At 36.5% G+C, this 19,816-nt stretch overlaps 1 long non-coding RNA gene across 4 annotated transcripts in view; it reads right to left on the reverse strand.

The window, feature by feature from the left end:
- Positions 1 to 17,162, reverse strand: part of LOC149149383 (uncharacterized) — a 386,921-nt gene extending 369,759 nt beyond the window's left edge. Inside the window, exons 1-2 of one of the 4 annotated variants that reach the window (XR_016262614.1) lie at positions 16,796 to 17,156; positions 16,606 to 16,688 (exon numbers count right to left, since the gene is read on the reverse strand). This is a non-coding gene — a long non-coding RNA (uncharacterized LOC149149383). Of the gene's footprint in view, positions 1 to 16,605; positions 16,689 to 16,795 lie in introns of all 4 variants that reach the window. The other 3 variants (XR_016262613.1, XR_016262612.1, XR_016262611.1) reach the window with 3 other exon arrangements.
- Positions 17,163 to 19,816: the final 2,654 nt, after the last annotated feature.

Genomic DNA, 19,816 nt, shown 5'->3' on the forward strand with positions numbered 1-19,816 from the left:
TTCTTCTATACCCCTCATGACAAGTGAGTGGTCAGATGCCTTTCTTACCTCAAGCTTGCCATCAAACATGTGAATGGAGTGACCTTGCTGGCGGGATGTGGACCAGGGACAGCAAGTTTCTCTTCAGCTGTGGGAGATATAGAACATGATCCAGAAGAAAGTCTGGAAGACCAGGCAGTTTAAGCCTGATTGTGCCAAGCCCTGATGGCTTGATTTTTGACTGATCTGCAAAGTATACTGCTCCATCAACATTGTCAGTGAAATCTTCAAAGAAATCTCTCCTATGAGTCATATGACAGGTTGCTCCTGAATCAAGCAACCAGTCATTTTTCGAAGAAGCAAGTGAAGCATGAAACAAATCTTCATTTACTCCAATGTTACATTGTGCCTCAATATAGTGAGCGGATTCAGGTGCTTTACCTTTGTCTGTGTCATCAGTTTTACCTTTCTGCTGATTTCTTCTCTGCTCAACCTTGTCCCATGGTAGCTTGCATGTAGAAGCATCATGTGATCCATTTCGTTTGCAGCGAATGCAATGCAGATCTGCCTTTTCTGCTTGAGGATGTCTGCCCCCCCTGCCTCTGAAGTATCTTCCTCTTCCTCTTCGTCCACCTCTTCCTCTTGTAGAATCTTGAGTAGGATGCTTTTCTTTATGAGCAAGGCAAACAGTCTCTTCAGAAGATTCAGGGACTGTTTTCTTTCCAAAGGCTTTCTCTCTTTCAGCAAACTTTTTCACAAGAGTGTCAAAGGTTATATCTTTAAGATTTCCATTTGCTTGTAAAGACTCAAGATAATTAGAGTAGGTAGGATAGAGTGCTTTGAGAAAGGCAATAAGAGAGATATCCAGCTCAACCTTAGTGGATTTAATATCATGCACTATAGACTTTATTTCAGATGCAAGAGTAAGAGGATCATTATTTTTCAGTTCAAGAGTGAAGAGTTTAATCATGAGCTGAACAACTTCAAGTGCAGAATGTGTATCATAGAGTTCTTTCAGCTTTTGTAAAGCTTCAAAGGCAGTGGAATAGGATGAAATATGACGACTTACTTCCTCATTTACAGATGCTGCGATCAATGCAAAGGCTTTGTTGTTCTTGTTTTCCCAAATGGCGAGTTCTTAGTCTGATGTGCGCTGCACAGGGTCTTTGTCTTCTTCTCCAACACACACTCCTTTCCACAGCTCATTGTAGATAAGGGTGTGTTTTACCATTCGATACCATTCTGAATAGTTCTCCTTGCCAGTGAGAACTATTCCTATCATAGAAATGATTGAATGCATTATGTAAAAAAAAAAATATCTCTGCCAAAAACTTCTGTTAAAAAAATCCTTATATCATAGCCTTATGCATCAGCATCACCATTTCTTATATCACTGCTACACTACTGTGTTTTGAGAGAAAAAAAAAGGCGCTAAGGGATCTCTTCAACATATATCACTTCAATATATATCAATGCATATCATGTAATACTACAGATGCTTTAGACCCAAAACTGCTCAACCACAAACTGCTATCATCACATAAAACTGCTCAATCAAAAAAAGACTATGGAATATTTAAAGGTTGGTGCTGCCAAATCAACAACTCAAAAAAAAAACTTCAACACTTACATATACTGATGACAATACTCTGCTCATGTCATAGCAATTCCATGGAAAACGCAGTGATACCAAGCAGCGATACCACAGTATTTACAAGCAGCGCTTCAATATAATCTTATATAAAAAAAGCAGCGATACCACAGTCTTTACAAGCAGCGATACCAATATAGCTTTATGGATGCAATACAAGCATGCCCTCTGATACCACCGTTCTATATTAAAAAGCAAAATTCAACCATTTATAATGCACAGATATAAATTTAACCTCCTCGAAGATGCAAATAGATAACAATCAAAATATCTATGAAAACCATGTTTTCTGGTGCGACAGAGTGTCTTAATGCGCGTGTCTGCAGAGGCGCTCAAAGTGCGGAAGGAAAGTCGATGAATGGAGATTGTCACCCATAACCACGGCGGCCCGGTCTCTTGCAAGGGCCAGCTTCCTTTTGCATCAACAGTTCGTCGAGGAGCTCGATGGGTCGACCTCTTATGGGTATCGGCGGTTGCACGCTCTCAGTATCGGTATTCAAGAACAACTCACTTCGAATTCAGCCTTAAATCCACTTCGCATTCAAAGAACTGGACTTTGCAAAACGATTTGACATAAAAGGCCAGAGCTTACCTTTAATTGCAAGAATTTTTGATAGATACGAATGTTGTCATTGCTCAGAGAGGACAATGGTGGAGTGGAGTTCGTTTTTAGATTTCCGGTTCTTCGCTTGGAACGTGTTGAACTCGAGACGGCATCTCTCTTGCAGCTCTGTGCAGATTAACGTAAACCCATGTAATGTGCTGTCGTTTGGAGGTGGAGGCGGAGAGGACAACAAAGCCCTCAGTTGTCGGCGCTTCTTCGCCCTTCCAGAGAGCAGGTTTGTCAAATGCGCAGAGAAAACGGATAGAGAGCAGAGAGCAGATTTGTCAGATGCGCAGAGAAAACGGATAGAGAGCAGAGAGCATATGCAGAAGTTAATCAATGCATTAACGTTCAAGGGTAGAGGCACAGATGCGCAGAGAAACGGATGCGCAATCTCTCAGGACAGAGGTTTCATGAGGCAGCAGAAACCTGGCAAAGGCAGGAGTTATTTCTGGGACCTGGGCTCTGATACCATGTCAGGCCAGGGTAACTCCAACAATTAATGAGCGCAAGACAGAACTGGTGATTTTATTCATTAGACAAATATTATTTATTCAAATACAAAACGGATCAGTTCATCTTCTAGATGACTGTCCAGCTTCACCTCATCCGTTTCGGATTAGGTGTCAACACAACATAAGCAAGAGACATTCATCAATCCTTCTCTGTATAAGTATTTACGTGTACAAAAAACAGAGCATCTCAAAGTATATTCCTAATTAGGATTGGGTTTGGTTTCTTAGTTGATTTTAACAAGAAAGGATATCATTTGTATTAAAAAATGGTTGTGGCCAAGCCATACAGTAAGATAACAAAACAAAAATAATGGTATGACAATTGTCTTTCAAAAAGACTCAAAATTTAAAAATCGTCGTCTATTCTTACCTTTCCGGAGGTATAGATGTAAAGCCAACAGGTACAATGTCTAGCATACTGAACTGGTACTAAGTCAATTTATTTCTCTCGGCTTGGGAATTTTTAACCCTTGAAACAATGGCACGCCTCTGCTTGATGTTTGGTGGATTCTCCTAAACCCCTTTCTTAAACTTAGTTCTTGATTTCCTCTGGGATCAAGGAGGATCCCTACTACACCTGCCACATCAGAGTTTGGTTTCTTAGTTTTAGTTTATATTTTTACTTAATTTGTTTTTTAAGTTTACTCTTTAGTCCTTTAGCTTCTATATTTTTTTCTATGGAAAACTTCCCATGATTCACCCCTCTTCCCTAGAATATCAAAATAGAGTGCAGCTCAACTGCCAGCCACCACAGCTGGTAACCCTGAGGGACTCTACTGTATTTGATCATGTGACTTATGGCTTATCCTATCTGCAACAATACTTGGGCAGGTGGTTCAAAATGATTGAGTTGACCCTTGGGGCTCTTTTTAGGTGTTCAGATTTTTGGTTCAACTGATTGAGCAATCCCCTAGCGCTGCTTTAACTTTTAATTGTTTCTCGTTGCTTAGGTGTTAAATTTTTTTAGCTTCTTGTTTCTCATTTTCTTCCTTCCTTTAAGCTTGTTTAGCTTGACTTTTTGTCTTTGGTGTTGGTTTGGGTTTTCTTTCATTTTAGCCAACACAGTTTTCTCCACTGTATTTGTAAGTGGGCCCTTGATTGGTGGTGTGAAACGTCAACTCAGTTGGTAAAAATGCAAATATTTCAGAATTCTCTTCTACTAATGACTTACACTGTAAAATTTGTAAAGAGCAAACACACTAATCTTAATTTTACTGGCGCCTGCAAATTCTAATAAACAGAAGAGTGTCTCCTATATATACTAATCTCACAATCAACCCACGTACCATTTACTTTCACAAATGATCCTTTACATTGGCTAATGGGTCGTAACAGTTGATCAATGTTTACTCATTCAAGACTTTAACAAACGATAGCACTGAACTACCATTATACATTGTGCATTCTATATATTGAATTTCTAGGTTATGTTGGACTTAAATTGTAATTTAGTGGCTCAAATTTTCTCAACAGTCACATGTAAACCATATGGATTGTTATTATTACAAAATTTTGAATGATTGATTGGATTTTGTTATATAAATAATTTAGATAATCCTTGTATTTATCTCCAATATCCGCCAATAAATTTACACACCAGAAAAGAAAATGGAAGCTATAAAATCCAAGGTGAGTTGTTCTTAGTTGGAGGTCGGCCAAACAACATAAGCAAGAGACATTCATCAATCCTTCTCTGGACAAGTATTTATGTGTACAAAAAACAGAGCATCTGAGAGTATATTCTTAATTAGTATTGGGTTTGGTTTCTTAGTTGATTTTAACAAGAAAGGATATCATTTGTATTAAAAAATGGTTGTGGCCAAGCCATACAGTAAGATAACAAAACAAAAGTAATGGTATGACAATTGTCTTTCAAAAAGACTCAAAATTTAAAAATCGTCGTCTATTCTTACCTTACTGGAGGTATAGATGTAAAGCCAACAGGCACAATGTCTAGCATACTGAACTGGTAAAATAAATACCTTGCAATAAATAATAAAAACCTGAACTGAAATGAAATCATGTCTGCCAAGGGCTTCTCGCTTGATGGTTGCCGGAAGATTGAATTCCAAAGCTGTATTTCTGATCTCCATGTCACGAGAAGTTTGCTGAAAAATTCCCTCATCTTTCACTACAATACAAACCAAGCCAATGGATGCCTTTTGAGGGATGACCCTAGAATGTGAAGTGTCTTCATTTAAGTGTGAGCTTTTGGCTAGGCCTAGAGCCAACTCATAGAGTGTCATACAGTTTGCTTCCACCTTCTATATTTGCTTACTTTGACATGTCAATTTCCCAGAAATCTCTGCGTCACTTTTCTATCTACAAATAGAAGAACAACCAGTCTGTTGTTGAAGTATGAAAGGGCTACTTGCGTATCTCAACTTGGTGATCATTTATTATTTGGGCTCTTCAAAGGTCTCAAGACTCACAAAGAATACACCGACCCAAATGATCGTGTCCCACCTACCTTTTCTAGATCTCCCCGATAGATATTGTGCCACCTGCTGAGAAGAGAACCTTCACTTAAATCAATTCAATTTTCCACAGGACAGCTTCCCTGTTGAATTTTGGTAGTTCTCTTAACTCGATAATTGTTTGTTATGATTTTACACTCAGGTTGATATTTTCTCTTATTTATTATCCAACATAAAACAATTATACAAAGAAGTACAACAAAAAAACATGAAGAGACAGCCACACAAGAAGTTACACAGGAAATCCCCACTCCAAGGGGAGAAACCCAGCAATCCTTTCATTATGGAATGAATTCAACAAGACATCAAGTCATATACAAACCAACTAGTAATGTAGTTAAGATAACCAACCTCCAAGTGCCAAGTCAACCCTCGAGCATACCAAGAGAAAATGCTTCCAAATCTGTCCACAAAAGAGGTCTGCTTGAGTTCTCCAAAAGCCGAATTTTGCCTTCTGCCTCAACCTCAGATTATGCCACAAAGCTTAGCACTATATTTCAAAATAAAAGCATCCAACTTCACATGGTTCCACTTCTCATTATTTCACAGAGTAATATGCCTCATACTTCACACTTACTTCCATAGGAACGATCCACAAAACCCCAGAGAATTATGCCTCAGGCTTTGTCTTCTACTTGACCTTCCAAGTCTCCTTGAGCAAGGGCAGATCAGAGATATGTTTTACTTCTGTTTTCGGCCTCTGAGATCAGAAATATATGTGTGAGATGTATCAAATGAGGAATGCGAGAAGGTTATATGTAGTCTCCAAGCCATGCGAAAGGGTGCCACTTAAGCTGAGCCGACATGAGGTTTAGGATGGCCGACTTGGCAACTTGGTAGGGTAAATGACACTTAACAAAATTCAAGTTTCTTCCTTTGAAAGGGTCACGATGAACATTCCCTTCTATATTTTTCTTTTGACCAATACAAAGCATGAAGAACATGCTTGTCAATAATAATTTTAATTATTCAAAAGTAACATCAATAAAATAATATTATACATTCTCCAACATTACCCAATCCAACTTTGGACTACAAAATCTGAAAACAATGGGCAAATGATACTTAAAAGCAACCATGTCCTGCCACAGACGGAGGAACCAAATACCAGAGAAACACAAAACCATGCCACAAAGAACACATGGATACAAGGTTCAGTTGATCATTGACTAGTGATCGACTTCTCCAGAGATTGAGAATCCCACCCTCAGCCTTCCAATCCATCACTCGGAATTGATAAACTTCACCATGTGTCAGAGTAAATGACAGGTTACCAGATACTGGGAGGGATTTAGTGCCCATTCTTTCACCATAATGATTCTCCTCCACTTCTCTTGAATATGTGTGTTTCCTTCAATCTTATGATATATTGTGTATTTTGAATGTTAAAGGAAGATGTGAAATAGTTGGAGCTCGCCCATTTATGCATAACTTTCCATTGTCCATCAAAGTTACTTCATTTTCCTGAAGGTCTAAACTTGGTAGAATTCTATTTTTTTGAAGCTCCTTGCTGGCACTTGAGCACTACGAATGAGTCTACCCAGACACATATCTCGAGGGCTTGATTGGTTTTGAATATGCTGAACTATAACCGTAGATTCCACAAGTACTTTAAGTCAATTTATTTCTCTCGGCTTGGGAATTTTCAACCCTTGAAACAATGGCACGCCTCTGCTTGATGTTTGGTGGATTCTCCTTAACCCCTTTCTTAAACTTAGTTCTTGATTTCCTTTGGGATCAAGGAGGATCCCTACTACACCTGCCACCTCAGAGTTTGGTTTCTTAGTTTTAGTTTATATTTTTACTTAATTTGTTTTTTAAGTTTAGCCTTTATTCCTTTAGCTTCTATATTTGTTTTCTATGGAAAACTTCTCATGATTTCCCCCTCTTCCCTAGAATATCAAAATAGAGGGCAGCTCAACTGCCAGCCACCACAGCTGGTAACCCTGAGGGGCTCTACTGTATTTGATCATATGACTTATGGCTTATCCTATCTGCAACAATACTTGGGCAGGTGGTTCAAATGATTGAGCTGACCCTTAATTGTTCTAACTTTTAATTGTTTCTTGTTATTTAGGTGTTAAATTTTTTTAGCTTCTTGTTTCTCATTTTCTTCCTTCCTTTAAGCTTGTTTAGCTTGAATTTTTATCTTTGGTGTTGGTTTGGGTTTTCTTTCATTTTAGCCAACATATTTTTCTCCACTGTATTTGTAAGTGGGCCCTTGATTGGTGGTGTGAAACGTCAACTCAGTTGGTAAAAACGCAAATATTCCAGAATTCTCTTCTACTAATGACTTGCACTGTAAAATCTGTAAAGAGAAAACACACTTATCCTAATTTTACTGGCGCATGCAAATTCTAATAAATAGGAGAGTGTCTCCTATATATACTAATCTCACAATCAACCCACGTACCATTTACTTCCACAAATGATCCTTTACATTGGCTAAAGTGTTGTAACATTTGATTTTAACAGGAAAGGATATCATTTGTTTTAAAAAATGGTTGTAGCCAAGCCATACAGTAAGATAACAAAACAAAAATAATGGTTTGACAATTGTCTTTCAAAAAGACTCAAAATTTAAAATTCGCTGTCTATTCTTACCTTTCTGGAGGTATAGATGTAAAGCCAACAGGTACAATGTCTAGCATACTGAACTAGTAAAAAAACTACTTTGCAATAAAAAATAAAAACCTGAACTTAAATGAAATCATGTATGTCAAGGGTTTCTTGTTGTCTTGCTTGATGGCTACCAGAAGATTGAATTCCAGAGCTGTATTTCTGATCTCCATGTCACGAGAAGTTTGTTGAACAGTTCCCTCATCTTTCACTACAATACAAACCAAGCCAATGGATGCCTTTTGAGGGATGACCCTAGAATGTGAAGTGTCTTCATTTAAGTGTGAGCTTCTGGCTACGCCTAGAGCGAGCTCATAGAGTATCATACAGTTTGCTTCCACCTTCTGTATTTGCTTACTTTGACATGTCAATTTCCCATAAATCTCTGCGTCACTTTTCTATCTGCAAGTAGAAGAATAGCCAGTCTGTTGTTGAAGTATGAAAGGGCTACTTGCATATCTCAACTTGGTGATTATTTATTATTTGGACTCTTCAAAGGTCTGAGGACTCACAAAGAATACACCGACCCAAATGATCGTGTCCCACCTTTCTTTTCTAGATCTCCCCAACAGATATTGTGCCACCCGCTGAGAAGAGAACCTTCACTTAAATCAATTCAACTTGCCACAGGACAGCTTACCTATTGAATTTTGGTAGTTCTCTTAACTCGATAATTGTTTGTTATGATTTTACACTCAGGTTGATATTTTCTCTTATTTATTATGCAACATAAAACAGTTATACAGAGAAGTACAACAGAAAAACATGAAGAGACAGCCACACAAGAAGTTACACGAGAAAACCCCACTCCAAGGGGAGAAACCCACCAATCCTTCCATTATGGAATCAAGTTAACAAGACATCAAGTCATATACAAACCAACCAGTAATGTAGCTAAGATAACCAACCTCCAAGTGCCAAGTCAACCCTCGAGCATACCAAGAGAAAATTCTTCCAAATCTGTCCATAAAGGAGGTCTGCTTCAGTTCTCCAAAAGCCGAATTTTTCCTTCTGCCTCAGCCTCAGATTATGCCATAGAGCTTAGCACTATATTTCAAAATAAAAGCCTCAAACTTCACATGGTTCCACTTCTCATTATTTAACAGAGTAATATGCCTCGGACTTCACACTTACTTCCATACGAACGAGCCACAAAACCCCAGAGAATTATGCCTCAGTCTTTTTCTTCTACTTGACCTTCCAAGTCTCCTTGAGCAAGGACAGATCAGAGATATGTTTTACTTCTGATTTCGGCCTCTAAGATCAGAAATATATGTGTGTGAGATGTATCAAATGAGGAATGCGAGAGGGTTATATGTATAGTCTCCAAGCCACGCGAAAGGGTGCCACTTAAGCTGAGCCGACATGAGGGTTAGGAGGGCCTACTTGGAAACTTGGGAGGATAAATGACATTTAACAAAATTCAATTTTATTCCTTTGAAAGGGTCACGATGAACATGCCTTTCTATATTTTTCTTTTGACCAATACAAAGCATGAAGAACATGCTTGTCAATAATAATTTTAATTATTCAAAAGTAACATCAATAAAATAATATTATGAATACTGAACATAGCTACATTCTCCAACATTACTCAATCCAACTTTGGACTGCAAAATCTGAAAACACAGAGCCAAATGATACTTAAGAGCAACCATGTCCCGCCACAAATGGAGGAACCAAATACCAGAGAAACACAAAACCATGCCATAAAGAACACATGGATACAAGGTCAGTTGATCATTGACTAGTGATCAACTTCTCTAGAGATTTAGAATCCCACCCTCAGCCTTCCAATCCATCACTTAGAATTGATAAACTTCACCATGCGTTAGAGTAAATGACAGGTTGCCAGATACTGGGAGGGCTTTAGTGCCCATTCTTTCACCATAATGATTCTCCTCCACTTCTCTTGAATATGCGTGTTTCCTTCATTCTTATGATATATTTTGTATTTTGAATGTTAAAGGAAGATGTGAAATAGTTGGAGCCCGCCCATTTATGCATAAATTTCCATTGTCCATCAAAGTTACCTCAATTTCCTGAAGGTCTAAACTTGGTAGAATTCTATTTTTTTGAAGCTCCTTGCTGGCACTTGAGCACAACGAATGAGTCTACCTAGACACATATCTCGAGGGCTTGATTGGTTTTGCATATGTTGAACTATAACCATAGAGTCCCCAAGTATTGTAAGTCAAATTATTTCTCTTGGCTTGAGAATTTTCAACCCTTGAAACATTGGCATGGGAAAATTCAACCCTTGAAACAATGGCACGCCTCTGCTTGATGTTTGGTGGATTCTCCTAAACCCCTTTCTTAAACTTAGTTCTTGATTTCCTCTGGGATCAAGGACGATCCCTACTACACCAGCCACCTTAGAGTTTGGTTTCTTAGTTTTAGTTTATATTTTTACTTAATTTGCTTTTTAAGTTTAGCCTTTATTCCTTTAGCTTCTATATTTGTTTTCTATGGAAAACTTCTCATGATTCCCTCCTCTTCCCTAGAATATCAAAATAGAGGGCAGCTCAACTGCCAGCCACCACAGCTGGTAACCCTGAGGGACTCTACTGTATTTGATCATGTGACTTATGGCTTATCCTATCTGTAACAATACTTGGGCAGGTGGTTCAAATGATTGAGTTGACCCTTGGGGCTCTTTTTAGGTGTTCAGATTTTTGGTTCAACTGATTGAGCAATCCCCTAGCGCTGCTCTAACTTTTAATTGTTTCTTGTTGCTTAGGTGTTAAATTTTTTTAGCTTCTTGTTTCTCATTTTCTTCCTTCCTTTAAGCTTGCTTAGCTTGAATTTTTATCTTTGGTGTTGGTTTGGGTTTTCTTTCATTTTAGCTAACACAGTTTTTTCCACTGTATTTGTAAGTGTGCCCTTGATTGGTGGTGTGAAACATCAACTCGGTAAAAACGCAAATATTCCAGAATTCTCTTCTACTAATGACTTACACTGTAAAATTTGTAAATAGCAAACACACTAATCCTAATTTTACTGGCGCCTGCAAATTCTAATATACAGAAGAGTGTCTCCTATATATACTAATCTCACAATCAACCCACGTACCATTTACTTCCACAAATGATCCTTTACATTGGCTAAAGGGTCGAATAGTTGATCAATGTTTACTCATTCTGGGCTTTAACAAATGATAGCATTGAACTACCATTATACATTGTGCATTCTAATTAGTGTATACATTTCAAGGTGTTGCTTTAGACTCCCTTGACTTGCTATATAGAAATACACCTATGCTACAAAGTGTGTTTAAGTGCCATGGAACTGCTATATAGATGATATTTGGATTCAATATGTTTGGATTATATTGAATTTCTAGGTTATGTTGGACTTGAATTGTAATTTAGTGGCTCAAATTTTCTCAACAGTCACATGTGAACCATATGGATTGTTATTATTACAAAATTTTGAATGATTGATTGGATCTTATTATATAAATAATTGAGATAAACGAAGAATAATAATTTGTATAATTTTGATTAAGGATTTATTTTATTTTGGGCAATTTATTGACTAGGTTTAGTTTGAATGATTAAATTATTATAATATTTATTATTTTGAACCAAAATACAATTCTTTCAATGTAACATTTCTATCGGCCTCTCTTTGCACCTTTTGGGGCAATTGCTAGTTTATCTCTAGATGTAGGAATCACGTGCATAGGCACTTTCGCAGTTTTCACCACAAATTTGTTCTGTGTGGGTGTATTCAAAACTTGACAAGAGAACTAATTTATGATGCAGTGGTTGATTTTAAGGTTTTTGGCTGCCTTGCGTGCTTGTCAAGTCTTGCTTTCAGTAACGGTAACAGGTTTTTTAATTTTATTACAGTCTGGCCGTTTCAATTACAAGATTGATAAGAGGAAGGTTGGATCTGCACATGTAGACTCAATCTCACTGCAATATCTTTCTTTAAAATCTGCAACAGCCACTGCAGAAATATGTGAGTGCAGTGTGTTTTATTGTCTATTCCTGATTATGCTACTGATTGGATCTTTCAGGTCTAGAAATAACGGGTCTACAGCACTGGTGTGGCCTTATATGCCCTGGAAGATCACATGCCCAGAGCGGATGATTCAGAGAAGGATATGAAGTGGCAGGGTTCGTAGAAGTCTTACTTGACTATGTGGCTGGTTCAGAGTGGGTAGTTTCTCTAGCACTCTGGTCGCTAGAATGGCAATAAGAGATTATATGTGGACAGTAATGTAACTCAGTTTTCTTCCAATAAGTTTCAAACCCAAAGAGAAATGATAAGAAAATGAGTTTTAGCTTCTTGTACAAAGCAGCTAGAGTTTGAATGAAATTTACAGTTTATTTATATAAATTTTGTGCATCATCATCCAATTCATATATATTGTGTATTATGAGTTATGTACCATTTTCGTTTGAAGCTGAGATAAATGAATCAAAAGCATTAACAAACATCTAACATACACTGAGATAATGTGAATATACTCTAATGCCTCTAAGGCATATCTATCTGCAACAAAACATGAAAACAAGACAAAAGAAAAGAGTCCAGAAATCCTGGGCATTACCTAACACTAATCTAACCCTAACATACTTCTATAGGTTTATAATGATCTGGAGTTTTCCAATACTTGGTGGGATTTTCAATAATTTTTATTTAAATTTCTCTATATTAATCAAAAACATTTTTATTTCCTCATTATAAAGGAGCTTTCTATCATAACTTTTTGATTCGTATGAACCATATTTTATCTAGATGCTCTGTTATCTAGAGTTATTACAACTTAGCAACAAGCTATTATATTAGGACTTTATTATGTTTGTGCTTATGATGGTCTAACTGTTTCCTTACATATTAGGTGCTCAGTTCTAGTTTGGGTTCATTGATTTGGTCAGATACCAAGTTATTGTTCGTCTTTGCTGGGCTAATAGATTACAAGAATTTACAATTAGTTCAATAGGAGCTCAGTTGGAGTTTAGAGTTAGACTAAAATCATTATGATCGTTTTTGAAAATTTGGATTGTTATTTTGTTTGTCTGCAATTTGGGTTTGTTTTGATACACTAAACTTACCTATTTGTTTCTTAAAGAACATATCATTAGCTAAGTGTTGATGCATTTAAAAGATTGTATTACAATTCTGTGAAATTTCTTTTATGTTTTCTCCTTTTTCTTTTTCTAGTTTCAATTTCCAGTTTTTAAAGTTGAAATGAGCTCTAGCCTACAATGCTATGTATTCGTAAACATGTTTATTTACGATAAGACCTTTATCTCTGACAAAGATTTTTCTAAATTAATAGATTGCTAGCATTTGTTATCTATAATTCTCACAACAAAATTTGTGAGCATTCAAGTTTTCTGTAAATTTCAGACATCAACCAGAAGAAGCAAGAATTGAAGCTTTGGTAGATCTCAAGACTTCCAATGCTGAAGCTGCAACCAAAAATCTTAAGGTATAGGGAGTGTGCCTATAAACATTGGTACACATTTAAGAATATTTCTATAATTCTGGTTGTTTACAATATTTAGAAAAAGTGAATAGATATGTTGATATTTAGGTCATTGACATAACGCACACACTGCATGGATAATGGATTTCCGCATTTTATGCCCTACGGCGTTTCCTTTGCAACCTCTGGTGCAAATGCTAGTTAATATTTATTTTAGAGTTTGTATACATTGGGTTAATTATTATTGATATTTAGGATTATTAATAACTATATAAATATTATCAAACACATTTAGGATTACTAATAACTTTATAACTAACTAAACTATATAGGATTACTAATAACTATATAAATATTAACAACCAAATTATTTATATATATTATTATATTAATAATATAAACTCTTAATATATATTAATTAATAATAAGAATAGCTCATAATAATATTATATTATCCCCCCGATCGGGGTGGAAGAGGAGGCGACATGTGGAAACATAATGAAGGTAGGAAGGTGGAAATGCAAGTCACCACGCAACATTATAATTACACAAGACGTCGAGACGACCTACAAGCTAGGCAGAGTCCCGAGGAGTAGAGGCGACAGAGTAGTGGAGGAGGAAGGAGGTAAGAACGACGTCAATCAAACGATGGGACGTCGAGTAGCTGGCACATGATTAATAAGAATAGGAGAAGGCAGACCTGAAGATTGCATGCAGCAAAGGAAGGAGACGAAGGGAGTTAGAGGCTGACTGATTCACTCTGCAACTTGTCACAGAAAGAAGTATGAATTCATAAAATTGTCCACTTCTTTCTTTGATATCACTGGCAAAATTAAGGAAACGGGAAGAAGTTTAACTGCTGCAGAAGGTCTACGAAAGGAAAGGGACCAAAAACTCATCCATTTTAATACCAATTAGAAGACAGTAGGTGGGAGAATGAGAAACGTTGGGGTCGAATTAAGCAAGGAAGGGGGTCGGACAGGTCAGGATAGGAGCATGCAAGGTTCCCGGTTAGCCACTGATCAGAGGCAGTGGGAGACAAAAAAGCAAACAGTTTGGGAGGAAGAGAAGACTCCCGAGCATATTCACCAAGTCCATTCTAAGAAAGGAGGAGCGGGGAAGGTCAAAAATCCCGAAAGAGAGCAGCAAAGGGAGGGAACGAAAATAGAAAAGAAAGCTAAGGGGCTTGGAGGTACGGAATTTACAGGGAACACATCCTTCGACGTTGGGCAAGGAAGCAAGACAGCTACCAAGAACAAACCAGCTTGCCCAAGTCATGGAAGAGGGCGTAGGGGCAGAGGAAAAGGTCGACAAACCGGCAGACAAGAACTAAGACCCCCATCTCCAACTTGCCAGAGACTAGGCCAGAAAACCATGAGGCATATGGTGCAAGAGGCAAAAAAAGCCTACAATGAAGGAACTGACACCGATATCTGCATGCTAATTCAAGAATTAGAAGCAAATGCAATGCAGGAAGATTCGAAACCAAAGATTGAAGATTGGGGTAACTTGATTCCTGACCCAAGTAACACCAGGGGACGCCTGTCTTTATACAAGAGGCCTTACATGTATATTGGGTGTTAAAGAGATTACTGGCAAAGGCAATGAAATAGGTAACAATGGAAATGGCAGAGATGGCTCAGAGCATTCCTAATTTAAGGAGAGAAATGAAGAATCTTCAAATCACTCTGCTCATGCAGGACAGCGAGCTGGAGGAGATTCAACAACAACTGAAAAAGATAGTTCCAGTGGCAAAAAACGAAGACACTCCACTTGAAAACATGGTATAATAATCCTTCTAACTGTGCTAATGGTTTTCCTTGTTAGTTCGTCGAACACAAGCTCTCTTTTTCTGTATATAGTCTCTAATGTTGATAGGAAATCAAATTAGTAATTTTGGAAGCATCGTCTATTTGGCATGGATAGGCGAACTTGTTCTTTTTTGCTATTGGTTGACTTATAAAGACTTAAGGTGGTCAACAGACCCGGTTTTCCTTCGGGGCGGGTTGAGGCCATCAAATGTTTGTGCTTATTTCAACTTGGTTAAATAGAAAATTAAAGGTCCTACTTTAGCTTACAAAAAAAAGTATATTATATTATCATTATATTATTAAAATAATATAAAAGTATAAAAGTATAAAAAAATATCATAACAATAATATTGTATTATTATGATAATAAAATATAATAATGATAATAATCTCATTATAATATTATTATATTATTATAATAATAAACAAATATATTTATTATAATAATAATATAATCAATATTATTATAATATATTGTTATAATAATAAGAATAAAGACCAAATATTTATAATAATTAATAACTATACAAATAATGGCAACTATATTCTTATATATTTATATATTTATGATTATTATATTAATATTATTATAATAATATAAACTCGTATTATTATTATTAAGCTTTAGTATTTTTAATATTTATCTTATAGTTTGTATACATTGCGTTAATTATTATTGGTATTTAATATTATTGGTATTTAAGATTATTAATAACTATATAGGATTATTAAGAACTATATAAATATTAACAACCACATTATTTATATATATTATTATATTAATAATATAAACTCGTGATATATATTAATTAATAAAAAAATAGCTCGTAATAATACTAGATTATCATTACATTATTAAAATAATATAAATTATAAAAAAAATCATAACAATTATATTATATTATTATTATAATAATAAAATATCATAATAATAATAATAATATATTATTATAATATTATATTATTATAATAATATACAAATATAATTATTAAGCATTATACGAATATAATTATTATTATTTGAAGGCAAATGAATCTTGTTACATATAACTTACAACATAAAATAAACTAAGTTTGTGCTACCTGATTTTGCACAATATCTATGTTTAGAACGCCAAGATTTAGCAAATAAAAGAGGGAAAATAGATTCTACTTTGGTTTCTTGCTTGATCACAGTTGAGTTTAGGCATAGCATCAAGTTTACGTTTCCATTCAAAATTAAACCCATACCCAAAGTTGTTGTGTTTCACTTGCCCCATCGCTAAACTAGAAACTCCTTTCCTAACAAATTTGTCTGCAAAATTGTTGGTGTTTGAATTAGAAAACCGCTTTACCGGACAGCGGCTACCATGGCGTGAAGCCCCTACAGGATAAAAACCCGAAACCCTTCCAGGGCAGAGTCTGGGAAACCAACCTCGTAAGGGAAAGACAAAGTAAGACGCCGCTTAAACAAGCGCATCCCTCCACAGGCCATATAGTTTAGGTGCACAACAAAAATAAACATACCCGGAAGGAACTCGCCATGTCTAGGAGAGGAACTGCCTCACCTTCAAAACCGACATCACTCAACGTTCTCACCGATACACAACCTGCAAACAACATTTTTTGGGTAGTGATGCTGACAGTCTCGCATAGGAAAGAAGGTGAACTGAAGGAATAACAGTGCAAGGAAAACGATCAGAGTAAATCAATTCACCTGACAGTAAGTAGAGCTGACCAAACCGCATGGGAGAGGAACCACCAGACCACCTCTGCAACATGCAGTAAGTGAGATACCTCCAGTCTGCGGATCGGGCAGCCTTCGACCAGAGCAGAGGAACCCCAACAGAGCGCCAGAACCAAATGAAACAAATGAATCCAAAACCCTTGCAAGCGAGACTGAAAAGTCACCTGGAGCGATACCAGCCGTGCGATGGAATGGATTGGATTTCCATCGTCGATGCGCCGGAGGATCCCGAGGTAAGCTGACACCTCTGCAATGTCCATTAAACCGACATTGCAGATAAGTTAATAGACAGAGATTAAATGGGGTAAGTTCGAGGCGGAGGCTGTGCTGTCACGCTCCGGGTGAGAAGATATTAAATATAAACTGAGAAGTACTGTCCTAGCACCTCAATGTTAATTCAACTCAAACGACTGTAATCCAGCTGTCATATATTAGTTTAAAAACAATAAATGTTGTCCGGCGAGATTGATGTAAATAAATTTACATGTGTATATTCGCATGGTAAAGCATTATATTAAATGTTAGTTTTCTTATAGTAATAAATGAACATTTTTCTGATTTTTGTGTTTTTGGAGGTATGACACCATATTTCATTTCAATTTTTCAAATTTACCGCGCCGCTGAGTTTGAAATATTGTGGGAAGGTGATCAAGTTTGAAATCCGGTGGGAAGGTGGCATTCAATGGAGGTCTAATGACACACTACGAGTCTCCATTATTCAGAAAAATGGAGGGATCAAAAAACTAAGCATGAAATAACATGCATGCTCAGGGTAGTTATGCAGTTATAATCACCTTATTCTTTCAAGTGTATTTTTTTTTTAAATCACATGGTGAATAGGTAACTGTTAGTCCTAATCTATGGGATACCGAGGATTAATCTTCCTAGCTGCCACTATAACTCTAGTGCTACTCCTAATCTATGGGATACCCAGTATTAATCCTCCTAGCTGCCACTATAACTCTAGTGCCGCCAAGGCAGGGTGGGGAATCTGCTTCTGGAGCATCCATCACAGAGGGCAATGTACTCAATGAGATTTGAACTACGGTCTCCGAAGCTTTGCCTAAATAAGTTCGATAAAAAAAAGGAATTGTATGTCTTTTTCGTTGGGGATTTCCCGGAATAAATCGTCGTATTTTCCCACGATTTCTTATGAAGGATATTCAGATGATCAAAATGGAAATTCAAGAAGGTATTTCCCCTCGTCGTGTTCTTTATATGGAAATAAAGGGCCGACAAGGCATTCCTTTAACTCGTACTGGTGATAATGTGAACCTAAGGGAGATCGAACAGAAAGCCGTTGAATCAGCCCGTTTCTTGCGTGTATCCATTGAAGGGTTTTGAAATCGGGGGTGTCTTTATCCTCGACATACATTCAAATGTAAAAACATTTGAATATATGTCGAGGATAAAGGAACATGAATAAATATCCAATCAGGAAATTTCAATAAATATTCCATTTTCATACAATGAAATTTCAATAAATATTTCATTGTATGAAAATGGAACGATATAGGATCTTTACGAACAATATACTATTTTTATGAAATAGTATAGAAAGAGGTAATATAAAAAAAGCAATAAGTTAAAATAGAACTGGTACCAGTAGATGAATATGATGTCTCAGAAACAACAATTACTAGATAGAGTGGTCCGGTTTCCCTATAACTAAAACGCTTTTTTCGTCTCATCACGATCCAATTATGACTTTTTGTCGTTCTCTCATTTTTCAAGAGCGTTTGTCATCTTTGGAGATAACTGGGGAAATATTCGTAAAGGATCTAGTGATCAGGATTCAAAAGATCTTGGCAATGTATAAGACTTATGTTACTTCAAGTTATTCTTCTAAAAAAGAAGAAGATGAAAAAAATGAATAGATAATTGGTCCATATGTAAATGATTTGGAATGATCTCCTTATGCTCTGTCTCACCCATTTTGAACAAACCTTTTACTTTCTGCCGAGTATATTTTTTTGATCGGGATCAGACAATTACGCAATAGATCAATCTATGGATCCCATACCTCGTTCTATCACTCGTACTTTTTCTAGATTTCGGACAGAACTGACAAGTGAATCAGGTTCGTTAGCGATTCACGAATTGGAAGTGTCCGAATATAAAGCATCAGCTTCCCTACGATATCTCGCATGTTTAGTAGTACTACCTTGGGTAATTCCTATTTCATTACGGAAGGTTTGGAGCCTTGGGTTACAAATTGGTGGAATACGGTTAAATCTCAGAAATTTTTTGATTATCTCCAGGAACAAAATGCTCTGGGAAGATTTGAGAAAATAGAAGAACTATTCTTGTTAGAAAGAATGGTGGAAGATTCTTTGGGAACACATTCACAATCTATTCGTATAGAGATTCACAAAGAAACGATCCAATTGGTCGAAATGTACAATGAAGATTGTATCCAGATAATATCACATTTATTAACAAATCTAATAGGTTTTGCTTTTATAAGTGCTTATATCATTCTGGGTAAGAATAAACTCGCTATTATCAATTCTTGGATCCAAGAATTCTTCTATAGTCTGAGCGATACAATGAAAGCTTTTCTAATTCTTTTAGCAACCGATCTATGTATTGGGTTTCATTCACCCCATGGTTGGGAACTGATGATCGATTCGATCTCCGAAAGTTATGGATTTGCCCATAATGAACGAATCATATCTGGTCTTGTTTCAACTTTTCCAGTCATCTTAGATACGATTCTTAAATATTGGATCTTCCGTCGTTTCAATCGTATATCTCCTTCACTTGTAGTAATTTATCATTCGATGAATGAATAAAGAATAGGTAGGTTGTTTTCTCCGACCGAAACAATTGAAACAGAATAATAAAGTGTTTTCCGTGTTCAGGAATTAGCTATTCCTCCCCTTCATTCTTCTCCTGGTGCGAGACTTCCGATTTCTTATTTTTAGGTTTGGTTGAATCAATATAGTAGCTGAATTTTTGACAGGTAACTATGATAGCTACCTACTCTCA

Source organism: Pinus tabuliformis, chromosome 9 (genome assembly GCF_031772625.1).
Source record: "Pinus tabuliformis cultivar Carrire ecotype Pingquan chromosome 9, CPIR1, whole genome shotgun sequence".
NCBI classification, from domain to species: Eukaryota; Viridiplantae; Streptophyta; class Pinopsida; order Pinales; family Pinaceae; genus Pinus; species Pinus tabuliformis.